The sequence below is a fragment of the Rattus norvegicus genome, chromosome 6 (genome assembly GCF_021556685.1).
Source record: "Rattus norvegicus strain SHRSP/BbbUtx chromosome 6, alternate assembly SHRSP_T2T, whole genome shotgun sequence".
NCBI lineage: Eukaryota > Metazoa > Chordata > Mammalia > Rodentia > Muridae > Rattus > Rattus norvegicus.
In genome coordinates, this window is record NC_141539.1 from 56,408,324 (window position 1) to 56,424,549 (window position 16,226).

Consider the following 16,226-nt stretch of genomic DNA (forward strand, 5'->3'; position numbering starts at 1 on the left):
GTCTATTTGGAGTTCTGTAGGCTTCTTGTATCTTTCTGGCATCTCTTTCTTTAGGTTAGGGAAGTTTTTTTTTTTTTTCTGTAATTTTGTTGAAGATCTTTACTGACCTTTCTATACTATATTCACTCTCTTCTATACCTATTATCCTTAGGTTTAACCTTCTCATCGTGTCCTGGATTTCCTGTATGTTTTGGGTTAGGAGCCTTTTGCATTTTACATTTTCTTTGACGGTTGTGTCAATGATTTCTATGGTATCTCTGCCCCTGAGATTCTCCCTCCTATCTCTTGTATTCTGTTGGTGATGCTTGTGGCTATGAACTCTTCCCTAGGTTTTCTATCTCCAGGGTTGTTTCCCTTTGTGATTTCTTTATTGTTTCTATGTCTATTTTTAAATCCTGGGTGGTTTTTTCAATTCCTTCACCTGTTTGGTTGTGTTTTCCTATAATTCTTTAAGGGATTTTTGTGTTTCTTCTTTGAGGGCTTCTACTTGTTTACCTGTATTGTCCTGTATTTCTTTAAGGGAGTTATTTATATCCTTTTTTAAATCCTCTATCATCATCATGAGATGTGATTTTAAATCCAGATCTTGCCTTTCCGGTGTGTTTGGGCATCCAGTATTTGCTTTGGTGGGAGAACTGGGCTCTGATGACGCCAAGTAGTCTTGGTTTCTGCTGCTTAGGTTCCTGTGCTTGCCTCTCACCTCTGGTTGTCTCTGGTGTTAGCTTGTTTTGCTGTCTCTGACAGTGGCTTGACCCTCCTGCAAGCCCGTGTGTCAGCACTCCTGTAGACCTGTTTTCTTACAGCTGGATCTGGGTACAGAGGGCTGTGGGACCAGTTCAGCTCCGGGCATAGGCAGAAACCAAAAGGGTCTTGTCCCAAGCTGCTCCTGGGTTTGTATGTCCTGAGGTCTGCCCTCGGGTGGCTCAGAGCAGAAGAGTTGAGCTTACTTATGCTCTCTGGTGTGTTAGCACACCTGGCAACTGGCTTTTAGCTCTGGGTGCAGGCAGAAACCAGAAGGGTCCTGCCTCTGACTGCTCTTAGTTTCCTGTGCCCAGAGGTCTTGGGCCAGGAATATCAGCAGAAGTGGAGGTCTCCCCTGAGTTCTCAGGAATATCCACACTTCTGAGAGTCCTGCTTTCTCCCTCACAGGATTTGGGTACATAGATCTAAATGATGGATCATCATTTAGCTATTACAGATATCTGTACAAGAGATGCCAGTGTTTTATGTGATTTCAACTAGAGTCGATATTATCCAAGACTGTTTTTTTTTTTATCATGTATCAGAGAATTTTAACACTTAAAGAAATGTTATAAACTATCTAGGCCAGTTTTTGAATTTTACATGAAGCCCAGAAAAAGAGTATGTTTTTATTCTAATCACCATGTCTACTGTGGTTCTAGATACTAAATTATAACACAAGACTTCGGATTCTGATTTCAAAATTGTATCTCTTATTCTGTGTAGCTTCTTTAAAGGAATGAGAGATTATAACTTGTGGTGTTTTAAATTTTTTTTATTTTTAGAGAACGTTTATTTGTAATTTTAAGGTTCTTTTTTTTGCTTTGTTTTTATCAATATAAAGTTTGTATTTCAGGAAACATTTTAAAGTCTTTGCAAACTCTAACTTCAACAAAACTTGATTTTTTCATATATTCTTGTATTTTAATGCTTTTTCTATATTCTCTCTACCAATTCCTTCATCATATGTCTGAAATTTACCCTTAATGCATCTTCTCATTTGAAATTTTTAGGAAAAATGCCATTGTTAGAAATATTGTTCTATTCTCCCTTCATGCAAACCCCTTCTCCCTTCTGGTCTGCACGCCCACCAGGGCAAATTGTCCCTCTCAACATCCCACAGTCTCTAGGTCTTTCAGGACATCTGGTGTAAGCAGGATAACAGGTAAGACATCCACCCAAAAAACTTCACCAGCTGGGACCCCCAAGAAGCTCGGCAGATGCAGGACCCCTCTACTCTACACGAATCCCAATCTCCCTTCCAGTCTGCACCTCTGCTGGGGCAGATCTGCATATCTGACCTTCTCAGCATCCCACAGTCTGCAGGTCTCCCAGGAGATCTGTTGCAACCAGGGACACAGTGGGCAGACTCCAGACACCCAGACCAGTTAATACCAGAGATAACCAGATAACTAGAGGCATGTGGAAGAACAGAAGCAACAGAAGCAAATATACTTTGGCATCATCAGAACTCAGTTCTTCCACCACAGCAAGCTCTGCGTACCCTAACATACCTGAAAAGTATGATGCTGACCAAAATATCCCATCTCATGAAGATAGTAGAGACCTTTAAGGAGGATCTGAATAACTCAAAGAAATATAGGAAAATATAAGTAAACAGAGGAAACAAACAAATCCCTTAAAGAAATACAGGAAAACACAACAGGTGAAGGAATTGAACAAAGCAGTTGAAGACCTAAAAATGGAAGTAGAAACAATAAAGAAATCACAAATGGAGGAAATCCTGGAAATGGAAAACCTAGGAAAGAGATCTGGAGCTACAGATGCAAACATCAATAGCAAAATACAAGGGATAGAAAAAAAAGAATCTCAGTGTAGAAGATACTGTAGAAGAGATTGACACAACAGTCAAAGAAAAAGGAAAGCATGAAAAACTCCTAACCCAAAACATCCAGGAAATCCAGGCCACAAACAAAAGGCCAAACCTAAGAATAATCAGAATAGAGGAGAGTGAAGATTCTGAAGATTCCCAGCTTAAAGAGCAAAAAACAAAACAAAATCAAAAACAAAAAAAGCCTCAAACAAAAACAAAAACAAAGAAACAAAATAACCTTTGACAAAAATCATAGAATAAAACATCCTTAACCTGAAGAAAGAGATGGCCACAAATGTACAAGAAGCCTACAAAACACCACATAGACTGAACCAGACAAGAAAATCCTCCTGTCACATAATAATCAAAACACTAAATGCACAGAAAAAAGAAAGAATACTAAAAGCTATACGGGAAAAAGGCCAAGTAACACATAAAGGCACATAAAGGTAACATATAAATTCTATCAGAATTATACCAAACTTCTCAACAGAGACTCTAAAAGGTAGAATATCCTGCACTGATGTCATGTGGACTCTAAGAGAACACAAATGTCAGCACAGGCTACTATACCCAGTAAAACTCTCAATCATCGTAGATGGAGAAACAAAACCAAATTTAAACAATATGTATCTACTAATCCAACCCCATAGAGGATTCTAGAAAGAAAACTCCAACCCAGAGAGGGTATCTACAGCAAAGTGGGGTGAGGGGGGATGACAAAAAATTAATCATCTCACAAGAAACCCCAAAGGAGAGAATCACACACACACACATAATTCTACCTCTAACAACAAATATGACAAGAACTCACAGTCTTCCATCTTTAATATCTCTCAACATCAACAGACTCAATTCCTCAATAAAAAGACATAAGCTAACAGACTGGATATACAAGGAGAATCCAGCATTTTGCTGCATACAAGAAACACACCTCAATGACAAAAACAGGATTACCTCAGAGTAAAAGACTGATTTAAAAGTTTGCCAAGCAAATGGTCCCAAGAAACAAGCGGAGTTGACATTCTAATATTCAATAAAATAGACTTTCAACCCAAAGTAATCAAACAAGATGGAGAAGGACACTTGATAGTCATCAAATATAAAGTCTATCAGAAGGAAGTCTCAATTATGAAAATCTATGCCCCAAATGCAAGGGTACCCATGTTTGTTGGTTGATGTCTATATGCAGCTGAGGGCAAGTTAAGTTAAGGCCCGTGATTGGACAGTAAAAAGTAAGGTGCAGACAAAGTTTTGGTAAGGAGATAGAGAAGAGGAAAGAAGGGAGAAGAACCAAGAAGGAAGCAGAAAAGGGTGACCCAGATCCATGTGGTCTTAGGGCCATACTTAGTTATGAATATTTCTTAAGGGATGCATTTCTACAGGTCAATTTATCTTATCTATGTGGGCAGTTTATATCTTTATCAATTGGTTGTGAGTTTATTGTGTGGATGTACTGTGGATTGAGAATTTAACATAAATCTGATTGCTAAATTGCGGCTTATTGAGTTATTTTATCAGGTTGTTGGGAGTTTACACTATAAACACCAGGGGAAGTGGGGAGGGTAGTTGTTGGGAGTGTGGGCAGAGTCTGTGACAGGGTGTTTCAATAAACCAGCCACTGCTGGACCTCTAGTGTTCTGATTTTACCCAGTACCTGGGACCAGAGAGTTCACAGTTGGTAGAAGGACAGCCAGGAGAGGGCAGCTAGCAATGGGGGCTGAGAGACTGATGGGGCTAGAGGATAACAAGAGATAAGGTGTTGTGGTGCCACACTAAAACAGGCTGCTGCTGAGATGAAAGTACCCTGCAAATGCCATGTGGCCCTATGGTTCTGGCTCTAGTGTGGGATAAAAGAACCATATATATTTAATAATTACCACAACACATGTTCACAAAAGAAACTTGACTAAAGCTCAAAACACACACTGAAACTCACACAATAATAGCAGGAGACTTCTATACCCTACTCCCATCAATCGGCAGGTCAATGAAACAGAAACTAAACAGAGACATAGTGAAACTAACAGAAGTTATGAACCAAATGGATTTAACAGATATATTCAGAACATTTCACCCTACAACAAAAGAATATACCTTTCTCTCAGCATCTCATGTTACCTTTTTAAAAACTGACCACATAATTGGACACAAAACAAACCTTAACAGATACAAGAAGTTTGGAATAATCCTATGCATCCTATCAGATCACCACGGACTAAGGCTAGACTTCAAGAATAACAAAAACAACAGAAAGCCCACATACCAATCAAAACTGAGCAACTCTCTACTTGGGTGGGGAAGAAATAAAAAAATCAGACTTTCTATAACTCAATGAAAATGAAGACATATCATACCCAAACTTATAGGACACAATGAAAGCAGTGCTGAGGAAAATTCATAGCACTAACTGCCTTTGTAAAGAAATTTGAGAAATCCTACACCAGTAACTTAACAGCACACCTGAAAGCTCTAGAACAAAAAGAAGCAAACACACCCAAGAGGAGTGGACAGCAGGAAAGAGTCAAGCTCAGGGCTGAAATCAGCCAATTAGAAACAAAGAGAACAATATTAGGAATCAACAAAACTAAAAGCTGGTTCTTTGAGAAAATCAACAAGATCGGTAAACCCTTAGCCAAGCTAACCAAAGGACAGAGACGGTATTCAAATTAACAAAATCAGAAATGAAAGGGGCAACATAACAGCAGAAACTGAAGAAATTCAAAAAATTATCAGATCTTACTACAAAAGCCTTTACTCAACAAAACTGGAAAAATCTAGATGAAATGGATTACTTTCTAGGCAGGTACCATGTATCAAAGTTAACTCAAGCACAGATAAGCTAAGTCCCATAAGGGAATAGAAATAGTCACTAAAAAACTCTCAGCCAAAAACTGCCCACGGCCAGGTGGTTTTAGTGCAGAATTCCACCAGATCTTCAAAGAAGAACTAATTCCAACACTCCTCAAACTATTCCAAACAATAGAAACATAAGGAAAACCAACTAATTCATTCTGTGAAGCCACAGTTAAACCACACAAAGATCCAAGAAAGAGAGCTTCAGAGCAATTTTGCTTATGAATATCAATGCAAAAATACTCAATAAAGTCCTAGCAAACTAAATCCAAGAAGATATCAAAAACATAATTCACTATGATCAATTAGGCTTCATCCCAAGGATACAGGGATGGTTCAATATATGAAAATCCATTAGTGTAATTCACTATATAAACTCAGAAAATAAATCATGTGATCATCTCATTAGTTGCTGAAAAAGTATTTGACAAAACACAAAACCCCTTTATGTTAAAAGTATTGGAGAGAACAGGAATTCATGGCCCATGCCTAAACATAATAAAAACCAGTAAATAATAAAATAATAATAAATGCAAACCAACAGCCAATGTCAAATTAAATGGAGAGATACTTGAATCAATCCCACTAAAATCAGGGACAGAATAAGGATGTCCACTCTCTCCATATCTATTCAATATAGCACTCAAAGTTCTAGCTAGAGCAATAAGACAACAAAAGGAGATCAAGGGGGCACAAATAGGAAAAAAAAGATGATACAATAAAATATATAAGTGACACCAAAAATTCTACCAGAGTACTTCTAGAGCTGATAAATAACTTCAGCAAAGTGGCTGGATATAAAATTAACTCAAACAAATCAGTAGCCTTCCTTTATACAAATGATAAATGGGCTGAGAAAGAAAATAGGAAACAACAAGCTTCACAATAGCACAGATAATATAAAAACATTTTGGCTTAACTCTAACCAAACAAGTGAAAGATCTGTATGACAAAAGCTTCAATTCTCTGAAGAAAGAAATCAAAGACCTCAGAAGATGGAAAGATCGCCCATGCTCATGGATTGGCAGGATTAATACAGTAAAAATGGCCATTTTGCTCAAAGTAATCTACAGATTCAATGTAATCCCCATCAAAATTCCAACTCAATTCTTCATAGAGTTAGAAAGAGCAATTCTCGCTTCCTGGTTGCTGCCGCCGCAGAGAGCCCGTGGGCAGCACCCGGCGAGCGAACTTGAGCCTCGGGACCACAGGTAAGACCAACTTTTCTGCTGCAAGAAAGGTGCCTGGTGAAATCGGGACACACGGAGGCAGAATTCCTCTAGGACCGGGCACGTCCTGTGTTTACCGGAAGTCCCACACCCTCGGATCCCGGCCTGCAGCAGCTCTCTGCTCCCAGACCCCGTGAGAGAGAGAGACCTCACCGCCTGGTCAGGTGGGCACTCCTGAGGCTGCAGAGCGGAAGAGACCACCAACACTGCCCACCCCTGCCCACATCCCTGGCCCAAGAGGAAACTGTATAAGGCCTCTGGGCTCCCGTGGGGGAGGGCCCAGGAGCGGCAGGACCCCTGCCTGAGACACCGCAGGAAACTGAAGGAAACAGACCAGATAAGCAGTTCTCTGCACCCAAATCCCGTGGGAGGGAGAGCTAAACCTTCAGAGAGGCAGACAAGCCTGGGAAACCAGAAGAGACTGCTCTCTGCACATACATCTCAGACGCCAGAGGAAAACACCAAACCCCATCTGGAACCCTGATGCACTGAGGCTCCCGGAGGGGGCCGCGCAGATCTTCCTGGTTGCTGCCGCCACAGGGAGCCCGAGGGCAGCACCCCGCGAGTGAACTTGAGCCTCAGGACCACAGGTAAGACCAACTTTTCTGCTGCAAGTGATCTGCCTGGTGAACTCAAGACACAGGACCACAGGAACAGCTGAAGACCTGTACAGAGGAAAAACTACACGCACGAAAGCAGAACACTCTGTCCCCATAACTGACTGAAAGAGAGGAAAACAGGTCTACAGCACTCCTGACACACAGGCTTATAGGACAGTCTAGCCACTGTCAGAAATAGCAGAACAAAGTAACACTAGAGATAATCTGATGGCGAGAGGCAAGCGCAGGAACCCAAGCAACAGAAACCAAGATTACATGGTATCATTGGAGCCCAATTCTCCCACCAAAACAAACATGGAATATCCAAACACACCAGAAAAGCAAGATCTAGTTTCAAAATCATATTTGATCATGATGCTGGAGGACTTCAAGAAAGACGTGAAGAACTCCCTTAGAGAAACACAGGAAAACATTAATAAACAAGTAGAAGCCTACAGAAAGGAATTGCAAAAATGCCTGAAAGAATTCCAGGAAAACATAAATAAACAAGTAGAAGCCCATAGTGAGGAGACACAAAAATCCCTGAAAGAATTCCAGGAAAACACAATCAAACAGTTGAAGGAATTAAAAATGGAAATAGAAGCAATCAAGAAAGAACACATGGAAACAACCCTGGATATAGAAAACCAAAAGAAGAGACAAGGAGCTGTAGATACGAGCTTCACCAACAGAATACAAGAGATGGAAGAGAGAATCTCAGGAGCAGAAGATTCCATAGAAATCATTGACTCAACTGTCAAAGATAATGTAAAGCGGAAAAAGCTACTGGTCCAAAACATACAGGAAATCCAGGACTCAATGAGAAGATCAAACCTAAGGATAATAGGTATAGAAGAGAGTGAAGACTCCCAGCTCAAAGGACCAGTAAATATCTTCAACAAAATCATAGAAGAAAACTTCCCTAACCTAAAAAAAGAGATACCCATAGACATACAAGAAGCCTACAGAACTCAAAATAGATTGGACCAGAAAAGAAACACCTCCCGTCACATAATTGTCAAAAGACCAAACGCACAAAATAAAGAAAGAATATTAAAAGCAGTAAGGGAAAAAGGTCAAGTAACATATAAAGGCAGACCTATCAGAATCACACCAGACTTCTCGCCAGAAACTATGGAGGCCAGAAGGTCCTGGACTGATGTCATACAGGCCCTAAGAGAACACAAATGCCAGCCCAGGTTACTGTATCCTGCAAAACTCTCAATTAACATAGATGGAGAAACCAAGATATTCCATGACAAAACCAAATTTACACAATATCTTTCTACAAATCCAGCACTACAAAGGATAATAAATGGTAAAGCCCAACATAAGGAGGCAAGCTATACCCTAGAAGAAGCAAGAAACTAATCGTCTTGGCAACAAAACAAAGAGAATGAAAGCACACAAACATAACCTCACATCCAAATATGAATATAACGGGAAGCAATAATCACTATTCCTTAATATCTCTCAACATCAATGGCCTCAACTCCCCAATAAAAAGAAATAGATTAACAAACTGGATACGCAATGAGGACCCTGCATTCTGCTGCCTACAGGAAACACACCTCAGAGACAAAGACAGACACTACCTCAGAGTGAAAGGCTGGAAAACAATTTTCCAAGCAAATGGTCAGAAGAAGCAAGCTGGAGTAGCCATTCTAATATCAAATAAAATCAATTTTCAACTAAAAGTCATCAAAAAAGATAAGGAAGGACACTTCATATTCATCAAAGGAAAAATCCACCAAGATGAACTTTCAATCCTAAATATCTATGCCCCAAATACAAGGGCACCTACATACGTAAAAGAAACTTTACTAAAGCTCAAAACACACATTGCACCTCACACAATAACAGTGGGAGATTTCAACACCCCACTCTCATCAATGGACAGATCATGGAAACAGAAATTAAACAGAGATGTAGACAGACTAAGAGAAGTCATGAGCCTAATGGACTTAACGTATATTTATAGAACATTCTATCCTAAAGCAAAAGGATATAACTTCTTCTCAGCTCCTCATGGTACTTTCTCCAAAATTGACCATAAAATTGGTCAAAAAACGGGCCTCAACAGGTACAGAAAGATAGAAATAATCCCATGCGTGCTATCAGACCACCACGGCCTAAAACTGGTCTTCAATAACAATAAGGGAAGAATGCCCACATATACTTGGAAATTGAACAATGCTCTACTCAATGATAACCTGGTCAAGGAAGAAATAAAGAAAGAAATTAAAACTTTTTAGAATTTAATGAAAATGAAGGTACAACATACCCAAACTTATGGGACACAATGAAAGCTGTGCTAAGAGGAAAACTCATAGCGCTGAGTGCCTGCAGAAAGAAACAGGAAAGAGCATATGTCAGCAGCTTGACAGCACACCTAAAAGCTCTAGAACAAAAAGAAGCAAATACACCCAGGAGGAGTAGAAGGCAGGAAATAATCAAACTCAGAGCTGAAATCAACCAAGTAGAAACAAAAAGGACCATAGAAAGAATCAACAGAACCAAAAGTTGGTTCTTTGTGAGAAAATCAACAAGATAGATAAACCCTTAGCCAGACTAACGAGAGGACACAGACAGTGCGTCCAAATTAACAAAATCAGAAATGAAAAGGGAGACATAACAACAGATTCAGAGGAAATTCAAAAAATCATCAGATCTTACTATAAAAACCTATATTCAACAAAACTTGAAAATCTTCAGGAAATGGACAATTTCCTAGACAGATACCAGGTACCGAAGTTAAATCAGGAACAGATAAACCAGTTAAAGAACCCCATAACTCCTAAGGAAATAGAAGCAGTCATTAAAGGTCTCCCAACCAAAAAGAGCCCAGGTCCAGACGGGTTTAGTGCAGAATTCTATCAAACCTTCCTTGAAGACCTCATACCAATATTATCCAAACTATTCCACAAAATTGAAACACATGGATCACTACCGAATACCTTCTACGAAGCCACAATTACTCTTATACCTAAACCACATAAAGACACAACAAAGAAAGAGAACTTCAGACCAATTTCCCTTATGAATATCGACGCAAAAATACTCAACAAAATTCTGGCAAACCGAATCCAAGAGCACATCAGAACAATCATCCACCATGACCAAGTAGGCTTCATCCCAGGCATGCAGGGATGGTTTAATATATGGAAAACAATCAACGTGATCCATTATATAAACAAACTGAAAGAACAAAACCACATGCTCATTTCATTAGATGCTGAGAAAGCATTTGACAAAATTCAACACCCCTTCATGATAAAAGTCCTGCAAAGAATAGGAATTCAAGGCCCATACCTAAACATAGTAAAAGCCGTATACAGCAAACCAGTTGCTAACATTAAACTAAATGGAGAGAAACTTGAAGCAATCCCACTAAAATCAGGGACTAGACAAGGCTGCCCACTCTCTCCCTACTTATTCAATATAGTTCTTGAAGTTCTAGCCAGAGCAATCAGACAACAAAAGGAGATCAAGGGGATACAGATCGGAAAAGAAGAGGTCAAAATATCACTATTTGCAGATGATATGATAGTATATTTAAGTGATCCCAAAAGTTCCACTAGAGAACTACTAAAGCTGATAAACAACTTCAGCAAAGTGGCTGGGTATAAAATTAACTCAAATAAATCAGTTGCCTTCCTCTATACAAAAGAGAAACAAGCCGAGAAAGAAATTAGGGAAACGACACCCTTCATAATCGACCCAAATAATATAAAGTACCTCGGTGTGACTTTAACCAAGCAAGTAAAAGATCTCTACAATAAGAACTTCAAGACACTGAGGAAAGAAATTGAAGAAGACCTCAGAAGATGGAAAGATGTCCTATGCTCATGGATTGGCAGGATTAATATAGTAAAAATGGCCATTTTACCAAAAGCAATCTACAGATTCAATGCAATCCCCATCAAAATACCAATCCAATTCTTCAAAGAGTTAGACAGAACAATTTGCAAATTCATCTGGAATAACAAAAAACCCAGGATAGCTAAAGCTATCCTCAACAATAAAAGGACTTCAGGGGGAATCACTATCCCTGAACTCAAGCAGTATTACAGAGCAATAGTGATAAAAACTGCATGGTATTGGTACAGAGACAGGCAGATAGACCAATGGAATAGAATTGAAGACCCAGAAATGAACCCACACACCTATGGGCACTTGATTTTTGACAAAGGAGCCAAAACCATCCAATGGAAAAAAGATAGCATTTTCAGCAAATGGTGCTGGTTCACCTGGAGGTCAACATGTAGAAGAATGCAGATCGATCCATGCTTATCACCCTGTACAAAGCTTAAGTCCAAGTGGATCAAGGACCTCCACATCAAACCAGACACACTCAAACTAATAGAAGAAAAACTAGGGAAGCATCTGGAACACATGGGCACTGGAAAAAATTTCCTGAACAAAACACCAATGGCTTACGCTCTAAGATCAAGAATCGACAAATGGGATCTCATAAAACTGCAAAGCTTCTGTAAGGCAAAGGACACTGTGGTTAGGACAAAACGGCAACCAACAGATTGGGAAAAGATCTCTACCAGTCCTACAACAGATAGAGGCCTTATATCCAAAATATACAAAGAACTCAAGAAGTTAGACCGCAGGGAAACAAATAACCCTATTAAAAATGGGGTTCAGAGCTAAACAAAGAATTCACAGCTGAGGAATGCCGAATGGCTGAGAAACACCTAAAGAAATGGTCAACATCTTTAGTCATAAGGGAAATGCAAATCAAAACAACCCTGAGATTTCACCTCACACCAGTGAGAATGGCTAAGATCAAAAACTCAGGTGACAGCAGATGCTGACGAGGATGTGGAGAAAGAGGAACACTCCTCCATTGTTGGTGGGATTGCAGACTGGTAAAACCATTCTGGAAATCAGTCTGGAGGATCCTCAGAAAATTGGACATTGAACTGCCTGAGGATCCAGCTATACCTCTCTTGGGCATATACCCAAAAGATGCCTCAACATATAAAAGAGACACATGCTCCACTATGTTCATCGCAGCCTTATTTATAATAGCCAGAAACTGGAAAGAACCCAGATGCCCTTCAACAGAGGAATGGATACAGAAAATGTGGTACATCTACACAATGGAATATTACTCAGCTATCAAAAACAACGGCTTTATGAAATTCGTAGGCAAATGGTTGGAACTGGAAAATATCATCCTGAGTGAGGTAACCCAGTCACAGAAAGACATACATGGTATGCACTCATTGATAAGTGGCTATTAGCCCAAATGCTTGAATTACCCTAGATGCCTAGAACAAATGAAACTCAAGACGGATGATCAAAATATGAATGCTTCACTCCTTCTTTAACAGGGGAACAAGAATACCCTTGGCAGGGAAGGGAGAGGCAAAGATTAAAACAGAGACTGAAGGAACACCCATTCAGAGTCTGCCCCACATGTGGCCCATACATATACAGCCACCCAATTAGACAAGATGGATGAAGCAAAGAAGTGCAGACTGACAGGAGCCGGATGTAGATCGCTCCTGAGAGACACAGCCAGAATACAGCAAATACAGAGGCGAATGCCAGCAGCAAACCACTGAACTGAGAATTGGACCCCCGTTGAAGGAATCAGAGAAAGAACTGGAAGAGCTTGAAGGTGCTAGAGACCCCATATGTACAACAATGCCAAGCAACCAGAGCTTCCAGGGACTAAGCCACTACCTAAAGACTATACATGGACTGACCCTGGACTCTGACCTCATAGGTAGCAATGAATATCCTAGTAAGAGCACCAGTGGAAGGGGAAGCCCTGGGTCCTGCTAAGACTGAACCCCCAGTGAACTAGACTGTTGGGGGGAGGGTGGCAATGGGGGGAGGGTTGGGAAGGGAACACCCATAAGGAAGGGGAGGGGGGGAGGGGGATGTTTGCCCGGAAAGTGGGAAAGGGAATAACACTCGAAATGTATATAAGAAATACTCAAGTTAATAAAAAAAAATTTTTTTAAAATAAAATTTGTTTCCCTGGAGTCTGTGGTAAAATAAACTGATTGAGAAATGGTATAAAAAAAAGCAAGAAAGAGCAATTCTCAATTTCATATGGAAAAACAAAAAACGCAGCATAGTAATAAGAACTTCTGGAGGAATCACCATCCTTGACCTCAAGCTCTATTACAGAGCAATAGTGATAAAACAAAACTGGATGGTATTGGTACAGAGACAGACAAACCAATCAATGGAATAGAATTGAAGACCCAGAAATCCACACACCTATGGTCACTTGATCTTTGACAAAGGAGCTAAAAGCATCCAGTAGAAAAAAGACATCATTTTCAACAAATAGTACTGGTTCAACTGGAGGTCAGCATGTAGAAGAATGCAAGTTTATCCATTTTTACCTCCTTGTACAAAGCTCAATTCCAAGTGGATCAAGGACCTCCACATAAAACTAGATACACTGGAGCTAATAGAAAAGAAAGTGGGGAAGAGCATTGAACAAATGGGCACTGGGGACATTTTCCTGAACAGAACGCCAATGGCTTATGCTCTAAGATCAAGAATTGACAAATAGGACCTCATAAAACTGCAAAGCTTCTGAAGACAAAGGTCACTGTCATTAGGACAAAATGGCAACCAACAGATTGGGAAAAGATATTTACCAATCCTACATCTGATAGAGGGCTAATATCCAAAATATACAAAGAACTCAAAAAGTTAGACTCCAGAAAACCAAATAACCCAATTAAAATACGGGGTAGAGAACTAAACAGAGAGTTCACAATAGAGAAATCTCAAATTGCTGAGAAGCACTTAAAGAAACGTACAAGTCCTTAGTCATCAAGGAAATGCAAGTCATAATAACCCTAAGATTCCACTCACAGCAGTCAGAGTGGCTAAGATAACAGCCGATGCTGGGGAGGGTGTGAAGAAAGAGGAACACTCCTCCACTGCTGGTGGGACTGCTACAACCACTCTGGAAATCACTCTGGAGGTTCCTCAGAAAACTGTAAGTAGATCTACCTGAAGACCCAGCTATACAACTCTTGGGAATATATCCAAAAGATGCCCCACCATGCCACAGGGACACATGCTCCACTGTGATTTTAGTGGCCTTATTTGTAATAACCAGAAGCTGGAAACAACTCAGCTGTCCCTCTAACAAAGAATAGATGCAGAAAATATGGTTCCTTTACACAATGAAATACTATTCAGCCAGTAAGAATGAAGACATCATGTGTTTTGTAGGCAGATGGATGGAACTAGCAAATGTCATCCTTTGTGAGGTAACCCAGACTCAAATGGACATAAGTGGTTTATATTCAGTAATAAGTGGATATTAGCTGAGTATACAGAATACTTAGGATACAACACACACAACAAGGAGAAAGGCCCAAGTAAGGATGCTTCAATCCCACTTAGATGGGGGAAGGAAAAAATCATGGAAGACAGGGGGAGGGAGGGTTCTTGGTGGGAGAGGGGAGAGGAGGAAGGGAAAACAGGATTAGGTATGGCGGGGGCCGGGGAGCCCAGAGGTCCAGTAGAATGAATAGAAATATGTAGCCTTGGGCGGGGAGGTGGGAGGTGGGAGGTGGGAGGATCCTCTAGAAAGTACCAAAGATCTGGGAGGTGAGAGACTATCAGGACTCAATGTGAGGGATCTTAGATGGAAATGCCCAACACTGGGGAGGGGGAACTCTTAGAGTCCACTTCCAGTAGACAGACATGGCCTCAAGTGGAGGGAAGGGTTTACCAACCCAGTCAAAATTTCGGACCCAGAATTGTTTCTGTCTAAAAAAACTGCAGGGACAAAATGGAGAAGAGTATGAAGGAAAGGTGGTTCAGTGACCAGCCCAACTTGGGATCCATCGCATGAGGGTGGTAGGGGCAACAATGGCTTGACACTCTTACTGATGCTCTAGTGTGCTTACATACAGGAGCCTAGAATGGCTCTTCTTTGAGAGGTCCAACCTACAGCTGACTGAGACAGAAGCAGATACTTACACCCAACCATTGAACTGAAGTTGGGGATCCCTGTGGTTGGTTTAGGGGAAGGATTGAAGAAGCTGAGGAGGAGGGATCCCTATAGGAAGACCAGCAGTCTGAACTAACCAGGACCCCAGGGATCTCCCAGACACTGAGCCACCAACCAGGCAGCATACACAAGCTGGTCCAAGGCCCTTGGCACATACATAGCAGAAGACTGCCTGTTCTGGCCTTGGTGGGAGAATACTCTCCTAAACCTAGAGACTTGAGACCCCAAGGAGGGGGCAGACCTCTTGAGGCAGAGTACCCTCTTGGAGACAGGGGGAGGAGGAATGGGATGAGGAACTGAGTGAGGGGGACCTGGAGGGGGGGTCAGTTGGATAGTAAGTAAATAATTTTTTAAAAAATACTGTCTTATTCATAGCTTTGTCCTAAAATTTTTTGTTCCCATTTGTTCCTGCTGGCATAGGGTATTCTAAAGAATAAAAATGTACATTTAGAATTAATAGAGTGCTTCTTGGAAGAAGCATTTGTTACAAAGATTTTATTTATTTAATCCTGGGAAAACAATATTATTGACTGCCCCCTAGAGGCATTGCAGATGTGGATGCGGTGTCACATCTGCATCGATAGGTGGCAGAGAGGAGAGAAGCTGTGTCTCTGCTCAGTGTTCTGACCTGATCCGAATGACTAGTATCCTAACATTCCCTGAAAAAAAAAAAAAGCCCGAGATTACAACTTGTCCAGTGTCAGGGATCCGGTCAGGAAGCTAGTCTAAAATGACACCAGTCTCATGATATGCAGACCTGGATGGGCTCCCAGGATAGGGATCAAGCTAGATGCTAGAACCCCTCCTGGGATCCTGGGGCCCTGGGTGGAAGTGAGCCAGAGACAGATGACCCTTACATGGGTCCACTCTGGCTGGCCTCATAAGGAGAGAGCCAGAGATGACCAGCCATGGGACCTGGACAGGGAGCTATATTGAGATGGCCATGAGTCTGATGC

The 16,226-nt window shown here is 40.8% G+C and overlaps 1 non-coding gene across 1 annotated transcript; it reads left to right on the top strand.

The window, feature by feature from the left end:
* The first annotated feature begins 15,799 nt into the window (after positions 1 to 15,799).
* On the top strand, positions 15,800 to 15,927 carry LOC120093452 (small nucleolar RNA SNORA17). The gene has a single exon (XR_015623618.1). It is a non-coding gene; the product is annotated as a small nucleolar RNA SNORA17 (small nucleolar RNA).
* The last annotated feature ends 299 nt before the right edge of the window (positions 15,928 to 16,226 follow it).